Below are 20,488 nucleotides of genomic sequence, written 5' to 3'. Positions count from 1 at the left end.
TTTGTTCATCCCTCCGCCACCCTTAGTTCACCTGTCACAGAGCCTCTCACCTCACAGTGACAGAGGCCAGGCGCTCGGGCTGAGCCCAGCTGCTGAAGTGAGGCCCAGACTCTAATGCACAAGTCAAGATGCCTCTCTAGAACTATCTTCAGCCTCACTTAGTCTGCATCAGCTGAGAACTCCAGGCCTCACTGCCTTGTTTTCTGAAATGGTGCATCTGAGCCAGATTATCACTAAGAAAGTGCAACTTTGTTTCCTGCACCCACGCCCTTTGCCAGCCCTCTCCAAGGGAAGACGGCAATTGCCTTGTAGAGCCCTTTAAAAAGGAGCAGGAGGCACGTGTATGTTCGGCCTTCGCCCCGTTGCCCCTCACCTTCTGCACGGTCGATGTAGTGCATCTCGCTGAGGCTCAGACCCAGGCCCCTTTGGAGGCTCTTATTCCTGCTGAGAAGTCAGGGACAGTTTTCCTCTGGAGACGCTGCACACTGCCTCTAGGGGTAATTTTGAGGTCAGGGACAGGGGAGTGCCCTGTCAGGGAGCTCCCACTTGTGCCCCATGAACAGGACCGTGTTCCTGGCCTGGGAGGGCTCCGCTGCTGACCTGTCCACTTTGGAGTTAGCCGCACCCCCCCTCCCCCCCCCCCACACCAGTTGGAAACCAGCTGCAGCAAGCCTGTGCCTCACTGTGGGTGCAAAAAGCCCACGGAGACCACGGTGCTGTGAGAAGTGTTCACATCCTCTGTGAACATGCTGTGCATTACTGTTAAGTTCTGCAAAAGGAAGAAAACTAGAGAGAATTCTAAATTATCCAACCACTTTTTGTCCACGTAAGATAGGCTGCAAAATATTCTTTAATCTCTTGCAGGATTTTGTTTTCGATGTTATTCAGAAAAGAAACTGTTCCCCTCACTAGGAGATCTCCTTGGGATGCAAGGAGAGGCAGGAAGGGAGTTTGAGCGCTCTGGGGGCTGAGCTGGAAAGTCGGCCCGTGGCTGTCCTCTCACCGTACACGTGGATTGGCTAGGAAATGGTGCCTTCCCCACTGCGTCTTTGTGAGGCTGGATAAGCCATGTTTCTGAGTTTTGAAGGTTGTGAAGCACTAAACAAATATAAGTGGGCTGCATTTTGCGGGAACTGACTTTCCTCCTTGCCCTGGGCTCCAGAGTTTGTATTGTTGCCCCGTGCAGACTGTGACTTTGACATTGAGAAGTAAATAGGAAAATGTTCTCGCTGCACCCCAGTGACGACCACCTTTGCGTGATCACGGCCTGTGCTTGGATACTGTACTCAGGCAATGCCACTTGAGTACAGTGCTCGATAACTGTGCGTGCACACGGGTGTGAACGCTAAAGCCCAGACCGTGACTTGCGATGCAATCATTTGTAGACCAGAGCGTTCTCTTAGAATTAAAAAGTTGATTTTTTTTCAGATGCTATAAAGCTTCAATCCAGGACTACGTCTTCTTACCTTTGGATCGAATCTAGCGACTGACTAGCCTACATCCTTCTGTGTGTTTTCTGTTCCTGTTTTTTTTTTTAACGATGATGCATTACTCCAAGCCCTGTCCTCCAACGTCCCCCTAACGCTGCATCTCCAACCCATTGTTACGCTAGGAAGGTTTTATTTAGCTTCACTTAAGGATGGTCGTGTCTGTTGCGGGCGAAGGTACTGCTGCTTCTGACCTGTGAGATGCACCATGTGTGAGAGTGAGCAGGTGTCGTTTCCTAAATGCCTGAAGGAAATAGCAGAGTTTCTGCCGGCACGTGTTGCCAGCTCCTCGGAGCAGGGACAAATGTACGTTCATGCGTGGGGATATTTCGGGCTTGCTGCTACGGTGGTGACACTGGAGCTAGAGAAAATAAAAGTCTTGATCTTTGAAGTGTTGTGGGCTCTGTGGTGGGAATATTGAAAAAAGAGAATGGACGGAGAGAAGGAGCCTAATCCATGGGGCTGGTGCCTCGTCCAGCCCCGCTCATTAAAAACCGGACCCGTTGGCTGTGAGAGAAAGTGCCATTTCCGCTCGCTTAGAAATGGAGGCAGATCGGGGGTGCTGGGTGGCTCAGTCGGTTAAACGTCCAACTTCAGCTCAGGTCATCATCTCGCTGCTCATGGGTTCGAGCCCCACGTCAGGCTCTGTGCTGACAGCTCAGATCCCGAAGCCTGCTTTGGATCTTGGGTCTCTTTCTCAAAAATAAATAAACATCGCAATAGAAAAGAAATGGAAACAGATTACCACATTGGCTGGCCCAGGGACAGTCACATTATGATGTTGGGGCCAGGGCGAAGAGCTGCCTCTGGCTTTGCTCTCCATGCTGGAGAGGGTGGCAGTTTTCTTTCCTGGTGTGGGAGTGTGAGGGTGACAGGCTGCAAGAACATGGTATGCACCGCCTTGGTACCTGGCGTGTGCCTGTTTCTCTCTCTGCCCTTGTACCTGGTATGTATGTGTCTCTCTTTGTCTCTCTCAGCCCGGGTACCTGATACATGCACCTCCCCACCTCCCGTCTTCCTGGAAGACCCAAAAGTGACCAGAATCCACACGTAGTTCCTACACATCATAGGTTAAGCCGGAGAACTAAACCCTTTCTGGAAGTAGGAGAGGGTGGAGAGAGGTCTCAGACCCCTTTGAAAAGCCAGGGACGCGTCTTGACTGTTCACACGGTTTCAAGGTCAAGGAACCTACTCGCAGCCTCACCACCGAAGGCCTTGGCCAGGGAGGAGAGTCCCAACTGAGGGCAGGCCTGAGAACCAGCCATGGCCAAGGGTGCGGGAGCTGGGAAGAGGGGCCACAGGGCGCAGAAGGCGTGAGATAAACTTGCAGCTGTGTAATCTTACCAAAGGCCAACTCGAAGTTCACCCGTGGCTGGTGGGTGATTGCACTCGCTGGGATAGGGGGCAGGTACGGCCGGTATGCCGGTATGCGTTTGCAGCTCATGCGCATCCATTTGGCAGACAATCCTCTCCCTGCCCCCACGACATCCATCTGCCGCCCAGTCTGCAGTGTGTCCCTCGAGCAGGGCACCGTGCCTGGTGCTGTGGGGAAAATAGCCAAGCGTGAGATGTGGCTTCCGCCCTCTCCGGCCTGAGCTCATAGAATAGAAGGGAAGACGTGGAAGTAAAACAGAAACGAGATGCCGTTAGACCAGGCTCCGCGACCGCGGCTTACTTGAGCCTCTTTCTTACTCACGGCCGTGTCCCTACCAGTGATGCAAAGTGCGTTTCTTCCCAGCTTCGCCTTCAGTACTGTCACGTTGCTAGCTTGAAATCGGCAATGGTAGGAATGTTTAGCCACAGAAATAGGCAAATGCTATGAATCAGGGCTTTTCTTCCCAGCCCACCACGGCTGGCACGCAGCTCTTGGCACGTGGCAGGTGTTTTAGTAAACGTGTGCCGAGAGAAGGGAAGGAGATAAACTTGTCATGCTCAGCCTGCGTGCCTTCTAGTGCTGGCCCCCTCGGTTCCTCCTGTGGCAGAGGCCGTCTTCACCACTCAGGAGTCCTCTCCAGCACCTCCACGCTCCTCACACTCCAGCCCAAGAAAAGCCATGAAGGGAAGGGGGTTCCCTTTCCTGCTGGGCCTACGTCTCCTTTCCGTCTGAGTTCCCGTGGCCTCCAGTTGGTCAGCTGCCCCTTCCGGGAGAGACGCCAGTACTACCCACAAGAGGGACCTTAATGAACAAACAGAGAAGAATGTTGCAAGCCCAGAGTTGTACAAGAGAGAGACACAACCTCCGGGAGAAGGGAGTGCTAGTACTGCTCGCAGGGAAATGAAGAGTTGTCTTCGGTCGATTGCAGAATGCGGTGAGTGGCTTAAGAATCATGAGGACAAGTAGGGAAAACAGCCGAGTTTGCAGCCATCTGAGCATTGTGCAGGGTGCCCTAGTGGTAAATTGCAAATAGGAGCTTTGACTGCCGTCAGCTTTGACCTTTCGTCAGTAGGTAATGGGGAGCCACGAAGGGTCTTGGAGCAGAGGACACCATGAGCTTGGCTTTAGAAAGAGTCATCTGGAGGAAGTGGAGAGGCTGGAGTGAAGAAGGAATACTGGGGAGGCCAGGAGATGGTCGCTTTGGTGCCACCGTGAAATTGCCCAGAAGAGGGATAGTGAAGGGAAAAGGCAAGGGCGACTGGGACAGAGTGCGCAGCTGATGAGAGGGTAAGTGTGGAATCAGCAGGGCTTGGGAGGTGCATGACTGTAGGGCAAGACGAGAACGAGGACTTGCTGTCTGAGAGCAGGGGTGGTGTCGAGAGGGAGAACTGGCTGGGAGAAATATCAGGTGGTGGCCGAGCTGGTGCCTTGTCTCGACATCCATCCGGCTCTCCTAGTCCTGGTTCTCCTTGGGCATGCGCGAGCCCATGGCTCCGAGCTCTTGGCTAACAGCTGCTTCTTTAGCTTCCCTCTCTTGGCTTCTGTTTCCCTGCCTTCCTCCCGGCCACCCACCTTTACTACCATCTCTGGCTCCCCTTACCAGCTTCGGTTCCTTTCTGGGCCACCTAGGGATGGCTATTTGGGAAGCTTCTGCCTTTGGGCCTCCTGTCTCTCCATCCCTGTTTGGTGCTGGTCTGCTTTCACGGCTTCAGCTGGGCCCTCTGGAAAGATGACTCCCAGATATGGGATATAGCACCCCGACTTCTCTCCTGAACTCCAGATCCCAATGGCCAGGTGCCTACTGGAGATCTCTCAGATCTTAGTACTTGTTCCCCAGCCCCAAGAGACTCCTTTCTCCTGCTGCCAGAGGCTTACCATGCTACTCACTTGCTCAAAACCTTTGAGGGTTCCCCGTGGCCTGTTGAACTTAAGAATAGGCTCCCCAACATATGCCAGTGTCCGATTTAGCTTCTTGTGTAAAGGAATAAAGAGAAACGGGATAGGATAGCAGGATGGATGTTTGAGATCCTAGGTCTCGGTCTCCTGAACAGGTCAGTGCTACCTTCCTTCCAGAACTTTGTTCTCATTGGAATGTCCTCCTCCCTCTCCTGCTTCTTCCCCACTTCCCTTCTCTGCCCATCCAAGTCCTATCTTTAAGGTGCCCTGACGATGGCACTTACTACCCCATTGCGGTCCATCCTGATTCTTGTATCAAATGTGATCTCTCTCTTTCTCATCAGCACCTGGCCTCGAGCGCTGGGGCCTACCTCACTTTGCACTTTTGTTACCGTCTGTCCGGAATGGGTGCCCCATGAGAACTGAGACTGCTGTTCATTCACTCTTGTCTCCATAGCCCCCCAAACTAACATTTCCCCCATTCTGCATAAGAGCAACCATCATTGTTAATTGTATTTAGCAAGCTTCTGAAGTCCTGTTGAGTTTGGAAGGCCTGTGGGACCTCGGAGGTGGAGATACCTACCAGAGGTGGAGAATTAATTACAGTGCTCAGGAGAAAAACTGGAACCAGGGCTAAGGATTCGACCATTACCTGAAGGGGTATGATGGCTGAAGAAGCCATGCACACAGATGAGAGCCCAGAGAGAGAACAAGAACCTTGTGGAATGCTCATATTTAATGATGAGAGAAATAGGGGCACCTGGGTGGCTCCATTGGTTGAGCGTCCGACTTTGGTTCAGGTCATGATCTCACGGTTTGGGAGTTTGAGCCCCACATCATGCTCACTGCTGTCAGCACGGAGCCCACTTTAGATCCTCTGTCCCTCCCCCGTCTCTGCCCCTCCCCGGCTTGCACTTTTTTTCTCAAAAATAAAACATTAAAAAAAATTAATGTAATCATGAGAGAAATAGGAACTGGGAGACACTGGAGTGGTCAGAACATGACGAAGGTTGCCAAGAGGTGAGGCTTCCACGAAAGGGGAGGAGTCATCGGTTCTACCTGCTTCTTTGTAATGTAAAAATAGCTAAAACCATTTTTAAAAATTCCCAGATTTTTCTCCTTGCTCTTGTCCTCTTTGTCCTTGGTTTGTTTTCCCCTCCTTACTTTTGCCTTTTCTGGTTCCCTTCTAAACCCCACCTTTGCAGTTCAGCTGCTTTCCCTCCCACTGCCGTTCCTAATGTATCTGACATAATATTCCAGTAGCCATGGGGCACCTGGGTGGCTCAGTCAGCTGAGCATCCGACTTCAGCTCCAGTCATGATCTCATATCATGAGTTCGAGCCTCGAGTCAGTTCTGTACTGACAGCTCAGAGCCTGGAGGCTGCCTCGGATTCTGTGTCTCCCTCTCTCTCTGCCCCTCCCCAACTCATGCTTTGTCTCCGTCTCTCAAAAATGAGTAAATGTAAAAAAAAAAAAAAAAAAAAAAAAAAATTTCCAGTAGCCTCCCAAGGTGATAAGCAGAGAAGGACACTAAAATGCACTTCCCAGGATTATTCATGAAAGTCAAAAGCTGGAAACAAACTGGGTATCTATCAAGAAGTTAAATGATTTGCAGAACATTCAGGCTATCCTAGTAGTTTAGTGGGAAGGAAGGAAAATTCATGAAGGGTCTCCAGCCAGACACTTAAAATTCGGACCCCCCAGTATGTGTATACAATTTGAGAATAATTCCAAGCTTACTTTTCTAGCCTTGCCTCCTAAAAGTAATATTATTTGGGAGAACATGTGTGCTTTCTTTGGTGAACATGTGGATATGAGATGACACTTGAGAATTCCAGGTTTCTGTTGACAAAGCTTCGTAAGGAAGCTCTTTGCTTAGGTTCTTATTTACCCGTGGCAGTCATGACCTTGCGTTTTCCATTGGTGGTGGGGAACCTGGGGGGAACCATGGGCTAAGAGAACACACGTGCCGTGGTAGGAGGGACAGCCCAGCCCGTGTTCACTGTTTACTGAAACTCCTCTATGAGAAGAAAAAATATAAATCCAGATGATACTGGCAGTGTTTTTTGTCCTTGACCCATGGCCATTGAAGCCTGTCATTGCTTTCGAGTCCTCATGAATTTCTGTTGTTGTGAAGGACTCACTGCTGAAAGCTCTTCCTGAATGAAGCAGAACGTAGCTGAAGCTTCATGAGGCCCAGAGCCACAGAGGGAGGCACCGTGGATATCTGGGTTCCTCATTATTGTCATACTGGCCCTTGTGGTGGCTGCCTTTAGGGAAGAGGTAGCTTAAGAAGAAATGAAAAGTAATACTGTGAACATATGCTCTCATCTGTCTATGGATTTGTGGAAGTGGATTCCGGCTTTCTGCTGAATAGTGAGAATATTTTCTTGGTGGATGCCTTTAGCTTAGGTTGACAGGCGACAAATATTATCCCAAGATTTATATTCTGAGCTTAATGTAACCATGTGAGTGAAATATTTCAGCAAATTCTCTCCCTTTCCCTAATTGTAACTGTGTAATATTTGTAATAAAATAATATGCAAACTTTCCTGAAAAACCCATAATGCCCTAATTTTGTGTAGCACTGGGCTTCACGAGGTTTTAAGGAGTACCGCTTTATGGTACGTACTTCCAATCATGAGAGTCCCAGGCAACAAAAATACCCAAGGATTGAAGGCAATGTCCAAATTTCAATTGCCTTGGGCCCAAGACTGAAAAAACATCACGAGCCTAGAAGCTGGTAAGTAAGACCCAAGTGCCAACAGCTTCCTTTGGTACTTGCTTATGTTCTAGCATTTCCAATGATCCTATTCATGGTTTGGTTTACATCCATAATAGTGAAACTTTATGGTCAATTCACAATCTTCAGGCAGTTGTATGTGTATGACCTCATCTCTTAATCTGGTTAAATTATACATTAAGGGGTTCATGGTTCATGGTACTGAAACAGCAATCATACTGAGAGGAGCAGCCAGGAAAAAAGAATGTTCTAGATGGAAAGACTATACCAGACCCTGAGCCCATTATTCGCATGGTAGAAAAACCTCCTTCACACAGAATGGAGCCTGAGGTTCTAAGCCTCATGGTGGTGTTCCAATGAGGGAGGGTTGCCAAGAGCACTCATATGCAAATGTTCTTAGAGTCTTACCGTCATGCTTCATCTGATCCAGCTTCCTATTTTGAAGAGATTACTTTTTGCTGGTATGACTTAGATCAAAACCTTTGTGTTTGTCTTGAGTTTCCACCCTGGCCTCTAGAACTCTTTTGTTTTTAAGATCAGCAAGTTAAAAAAAACATATGTGAAAAGCATACAATTATCTTCTAGTGAATGCTAATACGCGGTTAATTTTATTTGTTGCTATAATGAAGTAATTTATTTGGTCTGGTACATTTTAACCATTGCGCACACAGTAGATGGGTCAGCATGTGTAAAGGCCTGGACACCAGTCCTGCAGGTCGCTGACTGGTTGGGCAATCTTGAGGGGCTTTGGGCAAATCATTTAATCTCTCCGGTCTACAGTTTCCTCATCTGCAAAATGAAAGGGTTGGGCCAGATGTCCTGTAATAGTTCCTTAAGCTGCAACAGCTTATATTCATATCATATAGGCTCTAAGCAGTGTCTAAGTCTGTAATTAAAGTATGATCACATGCTTTTTATATGGGATTGGAAAGAGGATCTTCACCGACCTTTTAGCCCACCTGCCACAAAGAATCATTCATTATCATTTTTCTTTACCACCATTTGCTTCTCATTTCCTGTACAAATAAAATACAGAAATCCAGGAACTTGGTGTCGGAAAAGGATGGATGTAAGTGTACTTCGCATCCTTCTCTTTCATATGCTTTCAATGGCTACATCTCTGGACAACTGGAATTAAATAATTTAATTGCCGATATGTCTACCTAAATTCTGAGGACTGTTTGCTGTGTGTTGAACTCTAGGCTCAGCACAATGCTTGAAACAAAATAAGTCATAATGTATCAAGTGCCTGCAGCTTGGGGAATGTGATAGTAGTAATACCCTTGTTTTCACCTAGTGTATGACTAGGAAGGCACCATGTGGGTTTTCTGTGGCTTCTTTTTTATTGCAGAGACTATACGTTTAAACTTAAAATTTTATGTATCTATATACTTAATTTTTTAGAATAGTTTTAGGTTCACAGTAAAATTGTGAGGAAAGGACAGAGTTTCATCTACCACCTGTCCCTGCCCATGCACAGCCTCCCTCATTATTAACATCCCACCAGAGTGGTGCATTTGTTACAATTGATGAACCTACACTGACACATCAATATCTCCCAAAGACTTTAGTTTATTTACATCAGGGTTTGTGTTTGGTGTTGCGCATGGGTTTGGACAGACATAATGATGTGTGTCCATTGTTATAGTATCATGTGGGGTAGTTTTGTTGGTCTAAAATCTGGTGTGCCCTGCCTGTTTATCCCTCCCTTCCCCTAACCCCTGGCAACTACTGATCTATTTACTGTTCCCATAGTTTGCCGTTTTTTACAATGTCCTATAACTTGGAGTCAAGTGTGTAGTCTTTTCAGAGACGCTTCTTTCACTTAGTTCATATACATGTAAGTTTCCTCCATTTATTTGCATGGCTTTGATGTCTCGTTCTTTTTAATGCTGAATAATACTCCATTGTCTGGACGTACCACAGTTTATGTATCCATTCACCAACTGAAAGACATCTTGGCTGCTTCCAAATAAAGCCGCTATAAACATCGTGTGCAGTTTTCTGTGTAGAAATAACTTCACGGGCACCTGATTGGCTCAGTCGGTTAAGCGTCTGATCCTTGGTTTCAGCTCAGGTCATGATCTCACTGTGCTGGCACCATGGAGCCTGCTTGGGATTCTCTCCCCCCCCCCCCCACCAGTTTCTCTCTCTGCCCCTCCCCCACTCGCGCTTTCTCTCTCAAAATAAATAAATAAACTGAAAAAATAAAAGAAATAGTTTTTCACTCTTTTGGTTTGAAAAGAACGTGACTGCTGGATTGTTTGGTAAGAGTATGTTTCGTTTTGTGAGGAACCGCCCAGCTGTCCTCCAAAGGAGCTGTACCATTTTGCATTCCCACCAGTGAAGGAGAGTTGCTGCTGCTTTACATCCTTGTCAGTATTCTGGATCTTGGCCATTTTAATGGGTGTGTATTTGTACCTCGTCTTAATTTGCACTTCTCTGATGGCATGATCTGGAGCGTCTCTTCATACACTTGTTTGCTATCTGTATATCTCTTTTTTTTTGGTGAGCTGTCAAGGTCTGAGGGCTATTTCTTAACTGGGCTGTTTATTTTCTCATTGTTGAATTGTGTGGGCTCTTTGTATATTTTGAATAACAGTCATTTGTCAGATATGTCTTTTGAAATATTTTCTCCCAGTCAATGACTAGTCTTTTCATTCTCTTGAAAGCATCCTTCTCAGAGCAGAAATTTTTAATTTTAATAAAGTCCAGTTTATTGACTATTTCTTTCATGGATTGTGCCTTTGGTGTCACATCTGAAAAGTCATCATAAACCCAGTGTCATCTAGGTTTTCTCCTATGTAACCTCGGAGGAGTTTTCCAAGTTTTGCATTTTATATTTAGGCCTATGGTCCATTTTGAGTTAATTTTTGTGAAGGGTGGGGTGTATAGTCTGTGTCTAGATAACTTTTGGGGCATATGGATGTCCAGTTGTTCTAGTACGATTGTTGAACAGACTGTCTTTTTTTTTTTTTTTTTTTCCATTGTACTGCCTTTGTGCTTTTGCCGAAGATCAGTTGACTATATTTAAGTGGTTTTGTTTCTGGGCTCCCTATTCCATTTCATTGATCTACTTGCGTATTCTTTCATCAATACTACACTGTCTTGATTACTGTAGCTTTACAGTAAATCTTGTCATGTCAATCATTTGGCTTTGTTCTTTCTTCTCCTTCAATACTGACTTGGCTATTCTGGGGTTTTGCCTGTCTCTATGAACTTCAGAATTAGTATGTTGATATCACAAAATAACTTCTTGGGATTTTGATTGAAATTGCACTGAATCTATAGATCACATTGGGAAAAGCTGACATCTTAACAGTATTGAATCCTCCTATCCATGAATATAGAATATCCTTCCACTTATTCAATTCTCTGATTTCCTTCATCAGGGTTTTGTAGTTTAACTCAGATAGGTCTTGTACATATTTTGTTAGATTTAGGCCTAAGTATTTCATTTTGGGGGTTGCTACTGTAAATGATACTGTGTTTTGAATTTCAGATTCCTTTTTTTTCATTGCTGGTATATAGGGAGGTGATGGACTTTTGTATATTAACCATGTATCCCTGCAACCTTTTTATCACTTATTAGTTCCAGGAGTTTTAAAAAATCAATTCTTTCAGATTTTTTGCACAAGCAGTAACATCATCTGTGAACATAGACACTTTTATTCCTTCCTTCCCAATCAGTGTAGCTTTTGTTTCTTTTTCTTCTCTTTTTGCATCAGCTAGGACTTCCAGCACAATATTATAAAGGAGTGGTGGTAGGAGACATCTTTGCCTTGATCCTGATCTTATTGGGAAAGCTTCAGGTTTCTCACCATTAATTATTAGATTAGCTGGAGGTTTTTTGTAGATATTCTTCATTAAGTGGAGGAAGTTCCCCTCTATTCCTTGTTAACTGAGAGTTTTTATTACAAATGAGTGTTGGATTTTGTCAAATGCTTTTTCTGCATCTATTGATATGATCAATGGGATTTTTCTTTTTTAGCCTGGTAATGTTATATATTACAGTAATTGATTTTCACATGTTGAACCAGCTTGGTCATGGTTTATAATTCTTTTTATACATTGTTGGATTTTATTTTCTAAACTTTTGTTGAGGATTTTTGCATCTATGTTCATGAGACACATTAGTCTGTAGTTTCCTTTTCTTGTGATGTCTTTGTCTGGTTTTAGTATTAGGTTACTACTGGCCTCACAGAATGAATTAGGAAGAATTCCCTCTGCTTCTATCTTCTAGGAGAGATGGTAGAGAACTGGTTTAATTTATTCCTTAAATGTTTGGTTAAATTCACTAGCAATCCCACCTGGATCTGGTATTTTCTGTTTTGGAAAGTTATTAATTATTGATTTAATTTCTTTGGTAGATTTGGTCTATTCAAACAGTCTATTTCTTCTTGTGTGGGTTTTGGTAGATTGTGTCTTTCAAGGAAATGGCCCATTTTATCTAGGTTATCAAATGTATGGAGATGCAGTTTTTCATAGTAATGCTTTATTTTTCTTTTAATGTCCATGGGATCTGTAGTGATGTTTCCTCTTTCTTTTACAATATTAGTAATCTATGTCCTCTCTCTTTTTCTTTTTTTTTTTTTTAAATTTTTTTTTTTTTTTTCAACGTTTATTTATTTTTGGGACAGAGAGAGACAGAGCATGAACGGGGGAGGGGCAGAGAGAGAGGGAGACACAGAATCGGAAACAGGCTCCAGGCTCTGAGCCATCAGCCCAGAGCCCGACGCGGGGCTCGAACTCACGGACCGCGAGATCGTGACCTGGCTGAAGTCGGACGCTTAACCGACTGCGCCACCCAGGCGCCCCATCTCTCTCTTTTTCTTAGTTGACCTGGTTAGAGACTTAATTTCCAAAGAACTAGCTTTTAGTTTCATCTATTCTTATTTATTGATTTGTTTATTTCATTGAATTATGCATTAATTTTTATTATTTCTTTTCTTCTGCTTACTTTGGATTTAATTTGCTCTTATTTTTTTAGTTTCCTAAGGTAGAAACTTAGATGATTGGTTTTAGAAGTTTCTTCATTTCTTTTTTTTTTTTTTTAAGTGATGACAGAGAGTGGAATTGATGGCTTTATTTTATTTTATTTTTTAACGTTTATTTATTTTTGAGACAGAGAGAGACAGAGCATGACGGGGGAGGGTCAGAGAGAGAGGGAGACACAGAATCGGAAGCAGACTTCAGGCTCCGAGCCGTCAACCCAGAGCCCGACGCGGGGCTCGAACTCACGGACCGCGAGATCATGACCTGAGCTGAAGTTGGACGCTTAACCGACTGAACCACCCAGGCGCCCCAGAAGTTTCTTCATTTCTAATAGATGCATCCAGTGCTATAAATTTCCCCCTAGACGCTGCTTTTGCTGCATCCCATTACTTTTTTTCACCTTAAATATATACAATTTTTATTTGCTGAACATACTTCGATAAAGCTGGGGAAAAGGGAGGAAAATGTGATGCAATGGGAAATTAGGAGTTTCAAGTTTGGAATACTTATTAAGCACTCAGTAATGATTTAGTGTTATCAGAGGCTCAGTGGTTGTGATGAGAACTTTTGCATCATAGGTAGTGAGTAGTGCCTGATTGGGGTGTGGTGGTCATTGTAGAAGTCTTTTGGAAGCACATTGCCTTTGTGGAGTTTCTGTCCTGCATCAGAGAGGTCCATGGTGTGGTGTGTCTTGTTTCTATCTGTTCTGCTCCTTCTCTCTGGTCTGCAGAACCCCTTGGAAAAGCCCCAGCATCATCCTGCTCATGATGTCCTTTGTGAGAATCAGCCACCTTGTGAAGGGTGCCAACTCCCGCTATAGCTAAGATCTGGCAGGCAGGGCCTCCCAGAGCCATGAGGAAGAGAAGTTTCTTCTAACTTTCTTTCAGCTGTATCTGAATGGAGACTTTTATCAGATGTTGTATAACAAGATCTCTTGTAACTCCATCTCACAAATTTTGATAAATTGTTTTAATTAATCTTCATTTAGTTCAAAATATTTTAAAATTTCTCTTAGATTTCTTCTTTGGCCCATGTGTTATTTAGAAATGTGTTGTCTAACCTCCAAGTATTTTCCAGCTATCTTTCTGTCATTGATTTCTAAGGTAATTCCACTATGGTCTGAGAGCAGACATTGTGTGATTTCTGTTCTTACAGTTCTGTGAAAATGTGCTTTATGGCCCAGGATGTGTTCTACTTTAGGTAAATGTTCTATGTGAGCTTGAGAAGAATGTGCATTCTGTTGTTGTTGGCTGAACTAGTCTATAGATGTACATTATATCCAGTTGATGGTGTTGTTGAGTTCAACTATGTCTGTACTGATTTTCTGCTTGCTAGATCTATTTCTGGTAGAGGGGTACTGAAGCCGCGAACTGCAGTAGGGGATTTATCTATCTCTCCTCTCGTTTTCAGTTTTTGCCTTATGTACTTTGATGCTCTGTTGTTAGGTACATATACATTAAGGATTGTTTTCTCTTCTGGGAAAACTGATCCTTTAATCATTTTGTAATGCCCCTCTTTATGACTGATAACTTTCCTTGCTCTGAAGTCCTGTCTGCCTGAAATTAATATAGCTATTTCTTTATTCTTTTGATTAATTTTGCACAGTATATCTTTCTCCATCTGTTTACTTTTAATCTATATGTGTCTTTATATGTAAAGTGGGTTGCTTGTAGGCAACATATAATTGAGTCTTGTTTTTGATCTACTCTGACAGTCTCTGTTTTGTAATTGGTGCATTTCTTTTTCAATTTTTTAAATGTTTATTTTTGAGAGAGAGAGAGAGACAGACAGAGAAACAGAGACACAGTGTGAGTGGGAAAGGGGCAGAGAGAGAGGGAGACACAGAATCCGAAGCGGGTTCCAGGCTCTGAGCTGTTAGCACTGAGCCCAACATGAGGCTCAAACTCACGAACTAGGAGCTCATGACCTGAGGTGAAGTCGGACGCTTAACTGACTGAGCCACTCAGGTGCCCCTGTAATTGACACATTTCGAAACTTAAAAAAGTCATCCAAATTATATTTGCAACAAGGCATGATTATTTTATATTGATTTTTTCTATTGAATAATTCTTAGTTTAGAGAAATTCTGAACTTTGCAATGCTGTCACAATTGGTCACTTATATGTGGCTAAAGACCATCACAAACGATCAATTTTACAAAAGAAAAATAATTTAAAATAATGTCACAAAATGTACATATTTGATTTATAAAGCATCACAAAAAATAAATATTATAAATGATAAAATATTTAAAAATTGCTTCCTATGTAGACAACTTTTAGCAAAGCGTTCATTCCCTTGTTACTGAAATTTTATTTGCTCACAAAATTGTCTTTCACCTAATATCCTTGAAAATATCTTCTGTGTCATCTTTACTCCTCAGATCCCAGAATTTCCCTGAGAGTTTTTCAGGGGTTAATCAACACTGGAGTTTGGGTGAGGTGACAGCCAGCTCGATTAAAAAAATAATGATAATAATAGAAAATAAATAACAGCCCAGCAGGAGGGCTTTAGGAGGCTTGCAGTTGTCAGATGTGTATGATTAAGCACTGTGGCTGTAAGACATCATAGATTAGAGCAAAGATGTGCTTTGTGGGTTAATGTGGGAACACACTAGCCCTACTGGGACAGAGCAGATTTCTTGGAGAATGCAATTCTATATTTGATTCCCAGAGCAATCCGTTCTTTTGCCCAATGGAATTCTTGAATTTTTATTTCTGGCCACAAGGTGGCATCTGATTTTCATTAATGCAGGAATCCCACATCTCCTCTCACCCCTCACACTGGAAACCCGCCTCTGGCTCAGCTTCTGGAAGCTTATTGCACCATTTTTCAAATGGCAGCATCTCTAAAGGAAATTGCATTAACTTATGTTTGTCTAGGGGCCTCAAAGCAAACCTTTTTTTATCTGGTAATTCGTATCTGAATCAAGGTGTGCTCGTGCATTTAAAAGTTTTGCAATTGGTCATTGGGTTGAATACCTATCGTAGATTGGGAACTTTCCCCATGTCTTTCTTTGCCTTTCAGCCAAGAGAGGAGGCACGAAGTATTTTGACCTATGTGCCACACACATACCGTTTTGCTTATGAGAAGGAGGGTACGAAAAAGGCCTACTCAAATCTACCTTTCAAGCTGGGTCTATACAAGGTACATGCAAGAAATAACCATAAAGGAAAAACTCACAAGACCAACTGTCTACGTTCCAGACCATTATTATGAGTAAGGTCTCTAGATCCACGAGGGGAGGGATCAAGCCTGATAGGTTCACCATTGCTCCCCCTTTACCTCTCACAGTACTAATGCCTAGTAGGTGCTCAAAACCAACAACCAACAAAAAACAACAACAAAACTTATGGAATGCTTGGGCAAAGAAGCCCGAAAAGTGTTTCATGGAAGAGTTGGAGTGAAGCTGACTCTAAACTATGAGCATAGGTCGGATGGAGAAAGTCAAGGTGGGGATGTGTGTTGCGACTTGGGGAGTCAGCACAACCACTGGGGCCCTGCTGAGGGCTGTGCCTTCTCCAGGGGGATGTTGAGAACCATTTTTAATGGACTATCAAAATGCAAAGTACACGGCGGGACATGGAGAGGACACTGAGAAAGACCCCTGGTGCCTATGTACATAACAATACCAGGCAATATGGGGCACCTGGCCTTACTTAGGTGGGATAGAGCCTGACTGGGTCTTTCAGAGCAGGAAGCCATCCACCTGGCTGATCACACCAGGGTCCCTTAGTAAGGCCTGCTCCAATCATGCCCGATATTTGAATAGCCTTTTCCAGTTTACCAAGCATCTTTTCAAACACCATCACGTTTAATACTGACAATATCCCTGTGATGTCAGCGCAGTTAGTATCTCTGCTTTACAGATGGGGAAGTTGAGGCTCAGAGAGGTGAAATGACTTGCCCAAGGTCACTTGGCCCTCTGCTCTGACCCTGTGTATTGAAGGAGGGGCAAAGTGAGAGTTAGCAAGAATCTGACAGACCAAAGTAAGATTTCCCCACTTCTCTTTCTGTCTTATTACAGCCCAAAGGCAGTAATAGACACAGGCATGATGTTTTTGCCCTGATGTTTTTGCCATACATGGTCCAAGGGTTTTATTTTTCGATGAGAGCATAGGCGTAAAAAATTGGTAAAATGCCATCAAGTTAAAACAACAAAGAGGAAACGATCTCAAAGCTTTTTAGTCGAGATCATGTTAATTTACAGTCGGAACCATTTACATAATTTTTATTCCCCTTTTAGGATCTTTGCACTCAAGGAGCTTGCAGTCTAGTTGCATAGGGAAAGCACACTCATGCTCATTGTGGCAGATCTTATGACCTTGGATGCATGGTATCAAAAAAGAGTCAACCCTTAGCTACTTCAGGGCTTTCTCTGAAGCTGAAGAAGGTCACTCGGCTGTGACAGGTATGGCCTGGAGAACAAAGGTGGGGGAGTTGAAGCCTCCAAGGAGACAGGACTCCTTGGCCACAGGCCCCAGCCTCTCCTCTTTATTAGGACAATGCTCGGCACGCACTCCATGGTTCCTCAGAGGGTCCCCGTGGGTGTGAGGTTTATAACGCGTCCTTGGCTGCTTTTCTTTCTTCCACTGTCCACTGGGGGGCACACTGGCTTTGAGGGGGGCGGGTGAAGGGAAGGCCATTCTAGGAGACCTGGGACCATGGTGAGCTGGAGCTGCAGGTTTGGAAAAGAGCCAAAAGAGGGCTGCTTGGCTGGAGTAGAAGGTAGACTAGGGCAAGGAGATGGGTTTTATTTATTTTATTTATTTATTTTTTAATTTTTTTTAATGTTTATTTATTTTTGAGAGAGACAGAGACAGAATGCGAGTGGGCTAGGGGCAGAGGGAGAGGGAGACACAGAATCTGAAGCAGGCTCCAGGCTCCGAACCGTCAGCACAGAGTCCGATGTGGGGCTCGAACCCACAGAGCTGCGAGATCATGACCCGAGCCGAAGTCAGACGCTCAAACGACTGAGCCACCCAGGCGCCCCAAAGAGATGGGCTTTAGACTGGGGGGCAGACTGGGGTGTGGCTGTGTTGAGCCTTGAGCGCAGGTGGCTTTCTTTGCTCGCGATTCTATTACAGGTGGTGGCAATGCTTTTATTTGGAGTCAGGCTGCGGAGGGAATTCTTTTTCCATTGCAAACATTTTCCCGGTGAATTTTTTTTTCTCGTGTGTCAGTACTTTTAATGTTGTGTGCATCAAATCATAGTAACAAGATGACTATAAACAAGGTGCCGTCCCTCTATTTTCATGCACAGCCCAACAGGTTACAGTAAACCCAGTTTAGATTCCCACCATCAAGTGTGGCTCTCCCATTAGTTCACCTTGTGACGGGTCATTAAGAATATCTTCAAATCCGACAGTCTCATCATTACCCCTCAAAATATCCAGTGAGAGGTGTGAGCTTGGAGGAAATGGAAGACGCTGAACCTGCTGCATTGCCTGGAATTCCGTTTGTAATTCGAGCAGAGCAAACAGACCCTGGATGATCCTCAGGGTGGAAAAATTCATTTTATCTTGGTTGAGCTGGAAATTTCTTTTCTTGATCATTCAAGAGGATGACGAGGCAAAAGTTCACTTTTCACACAAGGAAGACCTTTTCGAAGATGATCATGACTTTCCAAAGGTCCACTTGCCGAGAGTTCAGTGACTGGAATACTGTCCTTTAACAGAGATCCAAGTCCTCTGGCATTTATCTTCAACTTGCTCTGTGAACAGCCTCTCAGCCCGGCCCCACTGCTCACTTTTTCCTGGTGAATTGTTAAACCCAGATTTACTAGTTGGAGAATCTGATTTTTCCCTTCCTGTCCCTTCCTTCTGGCCGAGGAGCCTCCTTCCCTGTCAGGTTCCCCTGTCTCAATTTCCTCCAGTTTTCATCGTGTGTTAGTCCTTTCTTCATTCAGACAATGTGGGGCTTTCAGAAAGGATTCGGCAAAATGCCCTCTTAGTGTATTGGCATCTGTGTTTGCACCTGTGATGCCTTCTTAAGGTAAGTGCTGAGGGCAAGGTGCCTGAGTGTTGGCAATACCTCTCAGAACATTCTAGGTGCTTGGCAATCAGACAGTACCACTCAGGGGTTGAGTTCCAATCTCATTTCTTGAGAGGGCCAGGAGGCTCACAAGGGTCTCACAAGCGTGCAACAGCCTGACATTTTTTCCTTGCTCTCCTGGGACCCAATTACTGACCTGGCTGTCGCATCATAGCTGATCCATTGGCTCACTCACCTGCTGTGATCTTGGGAAGCCCAGCACAGTAGTAGTCAAATTGTTACAGTCTAGGAACTTTCTCAGTTTGGCAAACGACCCCAGGAACCTGCTTTTCCTGTCAGCGTCAGTCAGCAATACTTTTGGCTAATCACCCACCCTGCATGCGTGCATAGTACTTTCTAGATTGCAAAGCACTTACATATGCATCAGCTTGCTCTCTCATCTTTAGCTAAGCAGGGTAACTATTGTTTCCATGTTATAAATAGACTTGGAAGTTGGGTGACTTTCCCAAGGTGACACAACTGGTTAGCTTTGCAGAGGGAATTGGAAACCAGGGCTAACTTACCACTAGACCCCCTGCTAAGGGAGACAGCAAGAAGCATAAGACCCCTGGGGTCCAAGTGACAAATGAGTTCAACAGATGGTGTGTGATGTAAGCATCCAGTGGAGAAATTCCTCATAAGAGGTAAGGCTGAGAGACAGAAGAGAAGGTGATTGGAATCCAGCCCCTTAAAACAAAACAAAACAAAACAAAAACAAACAACACTTGTATCAGGAGTACCTTTTAGAGCTTAACAAAGTCATTTTGGACAAAAAATAAAGACAGGAAAAAGATGAATGACTTAGCTTTTAAACAATGTAAGCAGACCTCCGAAGGACAGAGTATTAAGTAATCATTAAAATTGGCAACGCTTCTCTAACTTTAAATGTCAGGAAGGACAAGCTGTGACTCCCTGCAGGAGATGGGACTCAGTTAGAAACTGGATTTGGGGGCCATGCGCCCTGGGTTCAAAAGTCTGCTCTGTGGCCTTGGGACCTTGGACAAGTCACTAAGAACTTTTGGGCTTTATTTTCCCTCTCTTTACAGGAGGATGATAATTTTAAACACCAAAGAGTGTTGTGAAAACGGAATAGATAATATAAATTAAACTGACGGCCAGTAGGTGTTAGAAATCTGATGTCTTCCTCATTTCAAACATTGTGGCCCATGGTTGGTGAAGACATCTTGAGCTGGACATACCACATATTTGGCCCAGCGCTGCCATTTCTGTGTTCCTCTGTGCAAGGCCATTGTCTGCATTAAACACACTGCGTTCAGAGGACCGGCTTTGTAGGGGACAGTGGGAATGTTTGGAACCCAAAAAGAAATGTGTTCGTTTCAAACTGTGAACAGAAAAACAGCAACTCAAAAGTGACTGCTTCATTAAATGTCTTTAAAACATTGTATCAATGAGTTAACTGCTTCTAGCTCTTGTGTGACCATGTGGAAGTCCTATATAGTGTGGGATGTGGGTAAATTTAAAATGTTCGATTCGATGTAGGATGAGGACACAGCAAGTCCGGCCTATAAAGGTGTTCAAGCCGGTCTGCTCCTACGGCTGGTGCAGTCACAGGGTCTTTAAGGATGAGCCTGGCTCGGCAGCCAGATGAAGCAGGGTCTGCGGATGTTAATGAGCCCTCCTGACCTGTTACCCCCCTTCAATGGGTAGATCAGATAGCATAGGGTGAGCCTGGAACAAGATGAGGAATGGGTTGGACCTTCCTTTGTAGCGGATACTCTTTGGCTTGCCAATAATAAGATGATTAACGAATTAAATTGGACTTACACTGGACTTTATTTTAACGTTTTAGCTGTATTCACTTACCCCTTCCAGTTGGAGTGAGAGCCCCAGAAAAAGAAAATAAACTCTAGTTGTGTTTTGGTTCAATGAGAGGGCATTTATATTACAATCGGTGTCTTCTTATTTACTAACTGCACGCTTTACTTAGTATGCCCTCCT

At 44.4% G+C, this 20,488-nt stretch overlaps 1 pseudogene; it reads right to left on the bottom strand.

Annotated features, from left to right (window-relative positions):
* Positions 1-17,768: 17,768 nt before the first annotated feature.
* On the bottom strand, positions 17,769-19,779 carry LOC123596342 (annotated as a pseudogene).
* Between the last annotated feature and the right edge of the window lie 709 nt (positions 19,780-20,488).

The sequence above is a fragment of the Leopardus geoffroyi genome, chromosome B1 (assembly GCF_018350155.1).
Source record: "Leopardus geoffroyi isolate Oge1 chromosome B1, O.geoffroyi_Oge1_pat1.0, whole genome shotgun sequence".
Lineage (NCBI taxonomy): Eukaryota > Metazoa > Chordata > Mammalia > Carnivora > Felidae > Leopardus > Leopardus geoffroyi.
Note: the sequence above shows the minus strand (reverse complement) of the source record. Positions and strands in the feature narration are given on the sequence as shown.